Here is a 9,552-nt window from a genome sequence, read left to right as displayed (position 1 = left end):
GGTTGGTGGTACAATAACACAGCTAAAATACCTAGTTGCATATATGTACACCATTCTTAATGTGTAAGTATTTATCTTCGTAAATGAACCCTGAGATTTTAGGATGAATGCTGAAAATCAGGCACTGTTTTCTGTCATATACGATGATATATTCCTACATAATGATAGGAATCTTTTCTTGTCATGGAGAGTTCTTTCCACATCTGATAGCAGACCATAAAAATAAAAATATTCTAGACTTCTATAACTTAAGTTTTTTTCTAGAATGCTCTCAAGAAGCTACAAAAGAGAAATGAACCACTCACATCTACTGATAATTTACTACTTAAGGATTTATTTTTTATTTTTAAATAAATAAAAGTGAGAATGCAAATTGCTTCTGAAGAATGTAAAGAACTTTCATGATTTGAACCAGCTTCTAAAATTTCAGTCTCAATATTCACAAGAATAACAGCTACAGTTGCATAGAAAAACAACTGTCTTAGCATTTCATATATCCAGTTAAAGATTTTGAATCTGTAAACCTAGCAGCTACAGTGTTTAAGATGTCTATGAAATTGTGACTCTATTAGACTGCAAGTAGCTTTTAATATGCTATTTCTATCACCTTTCTCCTTTAGTGCTCAGCTGATTTAAACTATAGATGTTATCAGTTCCTCCATTTTTAAAAATATCTGTATCTAGTAAAACAGTAGAATTACTAGTTATTTTTCTTATTGCCTCATAGTAATAATACATGACTGTCATATGTTATTATATTCTCTTTCACCTCTGTCATCTACTTCATAGCCCACATTAATGAAAATGACAATCGATTCAAGTCCTCTTTTTTTTTTCAGCAGTCCTATATGGGAAAATAGTTCTTCAAAATAGAAGGAAAACAGATGAAACAAGAAGAAAACATTCAGATTCCCTATGAAATGAGTAAGTTGGATTTAAAATCACTCATATATCTCATGCAAAAACAAAATACCTTTTCTCTTTTATTTTTTTCAATTTATACCACAGACAGACCAGGCAATGCAGTTCTCTGACAACGGCAGCTTGGTAGAATCAATTCAATATATAATCTTCCATAAATAAAATCAAGTGGTGAAAGCCAGCCTATTTCTGCCAATGCAGGGAACCAGAGGCAATTCCCCACCAGAGCATTCCAGTGCTCTTACTCATAATGCCTGAAGTGCCACCCAGTTCACAATGCTTGCAAACTTCCTTTCTTGGCATGTTGTTTGATGGCACTTTTTAAAAGGTCCTTTGTGTTTCTTCATCCTATACCAATTCTCTTGCTAATTCCGAAGATTTTCAGAAGTTAGAGGAACACAATATCAAAACAGATTGCCTTCTACAATGAATGAATCCCTCTGAGGACCATCCAGATATAGTTTAGTGAGCTCTGGCTGTAGTTTAAGTATATGCCACTTCAATGACTCTCAGGGAAAAAAAGCCAACTTATTTCATAATATTTATGTTTCATGGAATAAATGCTGTATTTCTTAAAGGTATTTCATTGCTTTTATATTGCCTGTCATTGGTTTACAAGAAATAGTTTTCTGTTTACTCTGGTTGTGGAGCAAGTAATAAGATCTAATACTTATATATTAGCATGCTCAATAATGATTTGTGATGATTAAAATACTATTATGTAATACTTAATGATGTCATGGTAGGACTAACTTTTTTCATTTGCTACATTTGACATTTCCAAATTTAAAGCTCAGATATAAAAAAAGGCAAAGTTACAATACCAAATGTGCACAAGTAGTTGTTTACAAGTACCTGCTTTATAACCTATATCATCAATAGCATTCACAGATTGCTGCTGTGACATCTTAATTTGTTGTTCTAAATGGTCACATGAAAAAAATTTTCTCACTTTATTTGTAGTTGAAGAAAAAGACTATAAAGAAGAAATTTGTACAGTCACTCATTCATATGAGTTATACAGACAGACGAGCAGCTACTTTACAGTTCTGCTTCCTCTGTGTCAAGGTCTAAGAACAGCCAGTGTGAGATGTCAGAGGAAAAGGTCTGAATATCTCCACAGCTCTTGCTACTCTTGTATTTTGTACAGCTGTCTCTTGGTATGAACTGCTTCCTGGGAGAGAACAATTACAGTTTCTAATGGTGAAGTCTGTCCAGTCATTTGTTCTGTTCCTATGACTTGGGCAGCATGGCTCCCACCACCTATGTGATGCAAATTATACTATTTTTACTGCTGTGCAATCCAATGGCAAGTTCCTTCTGATGGTCAACCAGCCCACAATGGTGGCATTACCTCAACTCTGGATACCTTCTTGTGATACTGACATACTTTCAAAGGAAAATTTGAAAGCCAAAAATCTTTAATGACATAGGCTTTCTGCTAGTGGAAATAGGACAAAAGTTATCCATCCACCTCCATACATTCAGATTTTAAATACTGCAATGAACACTTTATCATGCAGACAGTTGGGAATTAAATGTGATGATAAACTCTTTCTTTCTTTCTTCTTCAGTGGCAGAGATCCATGCAGCGGGTGTCTCTGAGGTTAGGAATGGGATTCTTGGGAAACTGATGCATCCCAGACCTCCTCCTGAAGATGTGTCCCCTCATTTCCACAAAGTTCTTCTATCTTCAGCAGGAAATGGTAATTCCTACCAACCCTAATTAGTGGCCCTTTGAAGCTCTCCACTGGGTTCCAAGCCACTGTATCTCCTGAGCTTTTTGAGCTTTCTGCATGAGCAGTCTGAATGACATCTGGTAAGTATAATACTCTGCACTGATCAGATATCAGAAAAATTTCCTGCATCCTAATGGCTAGTGTGTAGAACTGAGATCAAATGCTGAAGAGATTTTAACTCATACCAATCTGATTGTTTCTTATACCTGTTGTATATTTTAATTTCAGCCAAATTTTCAGTCTCAGTGTTTCTTGGCCTCCGTGATGTCTTTTGCAGTGAGTTCTAAAGTTCAATTTTGTTTTTAAGGAAGAAAGGTATTTTGGAGCAACAGAGTTTTAATTTCTTCTTCTCACTTCTGAAGAACCTTGCTTTCCTGTTTCACGAAGCAGAGATGCTCAGTCTTCATCCTCCATTCTCTTCAATGAAATATGCAACTTGATTACAGAAATGTTTTTTCTTTCAAAAATAAAAAACCAAATCTTTCTATTCTATTTCATAAAAGTCTTTGCAATTTCCAAATTCTGTTTCTTGACCAAATCATCTCTAAATTCTCTAACTTTATAGAAATAATATGGCTTATGTAAGGACAATATTTTAAATACGAGAAAAAAGTGATGCATATAAATGTGTTACATAGTTTCACATTATTCTCTACCACTTCTTTCATACATCCAATATTTCATTTGCTCTTCAAATGCAAATGCACATTGAACTTCAGTCTTCATTAAGCTGTTTTCAGTGATGCTGAGGTTCATTTCCTGAGCTGATATGATTAATTTAGAAGCATGTGAGTGGTATGAGCACTTATGGTGTCTCCCTTCCTGTGTTAGCTGTTCTTCTTTATGGTATCTGCTCATTTTCATCTATCTCTCTGTTGTCTGTTCATTTTTATATATATATTCAACAAATCCCTTCTCTCGACTAAAATTCTCAGTTGTCTCTATTTTCTCTGATCTCAGACCCGTTAACATAACATATGCATATCTTCCTATGGCTGTGTTTTTTTAGTAGCTTATAGTAACACACTTTATCAAATGCATCTTAAAACACTAAATACATTATATGTACTGATTTTCTCTTTCCCTCTCTTTAATTAGTACATTCAAAGAAATTGAACACATTGAATCTCTATTGTCACAAATAATACTGATTTAACCACTCTTATTAGATGGTCTTCCAGGTGTTTTATTACTATGCTTTGAAGTTTCATTTCCACATTTTTACCAGATACAGTTTTAAGGTTTACTTCTCTGCAATTCCCTGGATCACCCATAGAGTATTTAAAAAAACATATGGGTATGCTTTATGCTACATTCTAACCCTTCATTATAAGAGCTAATTTATCACTTAGAATCAATTCACAATTAACTGAGTAAACCTAAGGAGGAGATGCTTGTATGTATAGCTTCTGATTGCAGTGGAAATTTCATGTGAATATCTGCTCAGCATAGCTGAGACCCTCACAGTTCCTCCATGTGAATATTCCCATAACTGAACTACACTGACTTAATGTTTTGCTCTACATACCAGCTTATCATTCTGTACCATATCTGTTGGTATCAAAGTATTATTTGACAAAAGGAAGTAAAAAAACTAGTGCTTGTCTTAAGCGAGTAAGGTACCAGACAAGATGTATACAGGGCAAATTTTTGCCCTTAGGTATCATCTGCTTTTTAATCTTATGCAGTCATTATTGCAAAATTTAAATTAAGAAATAGAAGACAATGTTCAAAGCTGGAATAGCAATAGATGAAGGAAAAGTCTCTTAGCTGACACTAGTCTTTGATGTGTGCTCATCTGAGAGAAAATTTGGTCCAGAACTGTATTTACATTTATTCTGCAAGTATTACTGCAGGAGGGCTTATGAGTGTAGGGAACATATGGAGAGGCTGGCAGGCATGGATTCCCTGGTGTGGTGGTTGGATTCTTTGCTCTGAAAAGGCAAGCTTTTAAAATGCATTTGAACACTATAAAATGCACAGCTAGTAAGCCAAGTAAGTCTGTATTTAGAGAAGAATTAGAATTGTGAAAAGGAATTAAATATTTTAAGGTCTAATGCAACTTTAGACTTTAAATAATTACTCTATAAGTCTATATCATAGTCTAACATTACAAGCTGAATTAATTCTCTGTCCTGTCACACGAAAAATATATCAAAACTAATGAGTTTCTCTGAATTATTTTTTTAGCATCTGGGCTCCCCCACCTTCACTTACTGATCATTTGTTGTAGTACTTGTTCTTTAAAATCCTGAAAAGTTTTCTTGTTCCAAAGTGACAGCAATTCACTTCTTCAGGGGGTCTTTCTGTTGCAAGATGTCCTTCAGTCAGACTAAGCTTGGTCCACAATCCATTAAAGTCACTTGGAGTCTTTTCAACAAATTTCAGTGAACACAGATCATGAGTTGGAAATGTGTGACTAATTTCTAATTCCTTTGTTTTGATCCTATTTAAACCATCAGTGCCATTCAAAATAGCGTACACTCTGAAATGCTTGATGAATCACAGAGTGTAGGTGCCTATATTTCTTCATCAATGTAAAATATACAGTGACAGCTACATATTTTTTAATTGGACTTGTCTAATATTGCAATTATTTGATATAAAAACCAAGAACATTCTCTCTGGATTTCTATCTATTTTATATATTATATATATATATTCTATATATTTTATATTTTATATATCTATTTTATATATGATGCTATATATACATTAGCATCAAAAGGAGGTTTAAAGAGAATCTCCATCCTTAGAGTAGTAGAATCATTAACGTTGGAAAAGAACTCCAAGATCATCAAGTCCAACCTTCACCTGAATACCACCTTGCCCACTAAATCATAACACGAAGTGCCACATTTACTGTTTTTTTGAATGCTACCAGGGATGAAGACTCCACCACTTCCCTGGGGAGCCTGTTCCATAGTTAAGTACTGTTTCAGTGAATAAATTTTACCCCAATATCCAATCTGAACTTCCCTTGATGCAACTTGAGGCCATTTGCCCTTGCTCCTTTGCTAGTTGCCTGTATAGTGGTTGAGGATTAGCAAAAGGCTGAGGTACTTACTGCCTTCTTTTACCTCAGTCTTTTCAAGGTTAAGAACAAACCCTGAGATGGAAGACAGAGATGGGGAGCAGAATGAAACCCCCATAATCCAAAGGGATATGATTAGCATGTCTAGAGAAGGGCAAAAAAAGCTAGTGAAGTGTCTTATGAGGAGCAGCTGAGGGAGCTAGTGTTGTTTAACCTGGAGAAAAGGAGGCTCAGGGGAGACCCTTTCACTCTCCGCTACTACCTGAAAGGAGGTTGTAGTGAGGTGGGAGTTTGTCTCTTCTCTAGATGCAGGTAGAAACTTTTAGATACTGTTGGTACAATTAGAAAAAATAAACTAAATGTAAACTGCAAGCAAAATGGATTATTTTTAGAAGATTGATGTTTAGTTATATTAACTTTGTATTCCAAAATAAAGGATGACCACGCTTATGAATATTAGACTTCCAGAAGAAAACTGAAGCAAATGAAGCCATTAGTCATTTGAGTATCTATTTCTGTATGTGAGAGCAGTTTATCCAAGTATAAGGAACATGTACATTACCTGAAGAAGTACAGTATCTAATGCTAGAGCTTCTACTCTAGGATCATGAAGAAACTCCTCTATTTCACTGCAATGGTAACTCACAATGGAACCAACAGACTGCACAGAAAGGACTACTACAAATTACTGTTATAAATTATTAGATGGTATTACCCATAGGATCTCACTTTTTGTATGTGTTATATTTGTTCTTTAGCACTCTAGTAAACCAACACCATCTATCACCCTCTTCTTATCAGAAAGTTATTGTTCTTTGTTTTATTTTAGAACACTTGTTAAAAAAAGTTTGAAACTGATTTTGGTCAGCTGACCTGTTTCCTCTTAACTCATTTGATATTCTATTCTGTTCTTTTCTATTCTATTCACACAACATCCTTTAAATGACTCTAGTATCTGACTGCCTTCCAAAAATGCATTAACTGATGTTACTAACATCTGTCATGTGTAGTTCATTTTCCCTCTCATCTTCTCTGCAGGGACAGGATGAGAAAGAAAATTGTGTGTGCAATGTAGTGTTATATGCATATGCGTTATGATAGAGTCTTTAATTACATACTCTCATCTTGTTTTCCCACAGGACCTCTGCCTCATTCAGTGCACGGGACATACACACGTGAGAGATTTCAGAGTGCGTAAGCAACCACCAGTTTAGCAGTTCCTGACATGGCTTTTTCATCTAGTGTAATGCTTTTAACAGTATGTTACTTCTTTTCATGTCTTTTCTTCTTCACATTGTTGATCTTTTCTATAGAAAGAATAGCAAGATAAGATAGTAATCCTAAGAAAATGAGATATAGAGGCAGTCCTCTGTTTCCACAAGATTTGAACATTAGATGCATCTGTGTCATCTATGCAATCATACCTTTTGCAAACACCCAGTTAGAAAAATTTGGAATCCTCCCTGTTATTGTCTGGTACATGACACGTACTCCTCTTTGCACTACATTATATCATAAGCATGAAAGTAAGTTATTCAAAGCACAAGTAATCTCTCAAAATGCTATTAATTTGGAATCAAGATGCTCCTAAGGGATATTATTTGTTATCTTCATTTTTTTTCCCCAAAGAAAATCTGACATCAGTTATTCCTTATCAACGAGTTAAATTTTTTGTGGGTTGCTTTTTTCTTTTTCTTTTTTTTTCTTTTTTTCTTACAATGCATGGAAGTGTAAAGCAAAAAACACTGCAGATCAAACATATAGATCATGTATTCTTTTCCTTATTCTGCATACCAGCTTGGTTCCAATTCTTTTTAAATAAATATGCTTCTATATTTTAAAGCAGATAACTATTTTGTCATTTTGGAATACCTTCAAAACCACTTTTGACTGACTGTCATAAACATTTGTCTAAATGAAAGCAGACATGGCTTTCTTTTCATGACATTAATATTAAGACTTAATTTCTATCTGTTGATAGAAACCTTTTAGTTTCATGAATACGACAGCTAATTTCTGAAGGTAGAAGTTTCCCCTTTGCTGCTGCATGCAGTAGTTTCATCCAAAAATGGGCACGGATGCTGACTTGTATGAGTGTTTCGCAAGTCGTTGCTTACAGTAGTAGATTAACTCCATCTGTTAGTCCACAGGCAGGGCCATTTGTATTTTGCCTGTGAAATCTGAATCCAGGTTAAAGAGGGAGCCTGAACCCACATCTTTTTTTAACTTCAGATCAACTGAACTTGTATGAATGCACATAGTATGGAATTCATTTCAGACCAAACTTGGAAATGTTTGAACAGCTTTAAAGCTTTTAACTCTGAATCTCATTGTAGCTTGATGGGCTGTTTTTGTTTGTTTGAGAATATTTTTTTTGTTGGTGGGAAAGTATTCTGATATTTCTCTTCAGCTATGGATCTTTGATCTCTGCTTCTTTGCAGAGTAATTCCACTGCTTATTCCAGCTTCGGTACTCCTATTTTATGATGTAGAGTGCAAAATTACACTGTTTTTACACGTGAGTCTCTGTAGACAAATTTAAAAAAACTTATATTCATGCATGCACTGGAAGATTTTCTGTCCATAAAAGGTCAAGTGCAAGTTTATCAATCCCCAATATACCTAAACCCAGGCCTTTGGGAGAAATACGTTTACTACTTGGATTGTATATCTCTCTTCATACCAAGTCTGAGTGTCCATTCCAGAATGTTTGGATGCACTTCAAACAACTGTCAAAGCAAGTACTGCATGTCTGCTAATGAACATTTATGCTCAGGTATGTGACGTTTGACAGGATTTATCTCTCGTTGAGTTAATCCCCTCTTTGTAAGCATTACCTTAGAAGTATATAGTGAGATAGATACCATAAACACAGCTGTTACAAGGAAAATGTATTTCACAGGTCCAACATTGAGGATTTCTGTTTGATATCCAAAAGTTTTAAAAAACGTTGATGAAGCTATGAAGACCTCATTCCTACTTTACAGAGAGTAAAGCTGCATGCCTGCTTGCTGGTCATTTCTCTAAGTGAAGAGGAATTTTGGCTAACTGTGAGGAGAACAGAGGAGCTCTTTCTGCCTTTTGATGTGGTGAATATAGTGTCTAGAAGGGGAGGGGAGGGAGAGGGAGCAGAGGGAAGCATTGCTACCCAGCCCTTTTTTTTCATTCCTGAAGCAATTTGGGATTTTCCATTTCTGTCACCACTCTTATCAGCATGAATGTACACATATCAGCACTCTGACAAAAACTACAGACATGCATACTACCTACCAATCCTTCAATCTCCCTGTCCAGTCTAATAATTACAAGGTATTCTAAAGAAATACTTGGACTACAAAGAAGCCGGTGTATCATCCTGTATTGTCTCTTGCTGCAGGGTGTGAGTTTACAATACAGCATTGCCATAGTTTTTGATACTTTATTACTTGCATTCATTTTAGCCTATTTCAAATGTGATATGTGTCAGTAACATGCCTACTCTGCAGCTTTTATTGAAAGTAGGAGTACACTGCTATTGAGAGGCATATCGGGTAGTACAATAGATTTTATGCTGAGTTTCTTTGCTTCCTTATTTCCTTAAAAAAATTGTTGTCTCTTACATTAAAGAGACAAGGTGCATTAAAGTTCAACTTCATATAGAGAGTTAGAAGTCATTTTGGTAAACCAACGTTTCTTTCATACATTTCTTACAGGGAAAAAAAGATACCACATCACTTATTTTCAGGAAAATAGAATCTATTTCTACTGTACTACTATTCTAGGAGTCTAGAGATAACCTTTATTTTAAGAGAGCAAAGACTTGCAGGTAACAAGTTAATAACATTTTAAAATTATTTGTCTTCTGGATAATTTGATAGGT

General features: G+C 35.0%; 1 long non-coding RNA gene across 1 annotated transcript; it reads left to right on the top strand.

The window, feature by feature from the left end:
* The first annotated feature begins 845 nt into the window (after positions 1-845).
* On the top strand, positions 846-7,646 carry LOC135416791 (uncharacterized). Its single transcript, XR_010431726.1, has 3 exons — positions 846-924; positions 2,496-2,740; positions 6,834-7,646. It is a non-coding gene; the product is annotated as an uncharacterized LOC135416791 (long non-coding RNA).
* Positions 7,647-9,552: the final 1,906 nt, after the last annotated feature.

This window comes from Pseudopipra pipra, chromosome 6, assembly GCF_036250125.1.
Source record: "Pseudopipra pipra isolate bDixPip1 chromosome 6, bDixPip1.hap1, whole genome shotgun sequence".
Taxonomy (NCBI): domain Eukaryota; kingdom Metazoa; phylum Chordata; class Aves; order Passeriformes; family Pipridae; genus Pseudopipra; species Pseudopipra pipra.
This window is presented reverse-complemented; position numbering and strand designations above follow the sequence as displayed.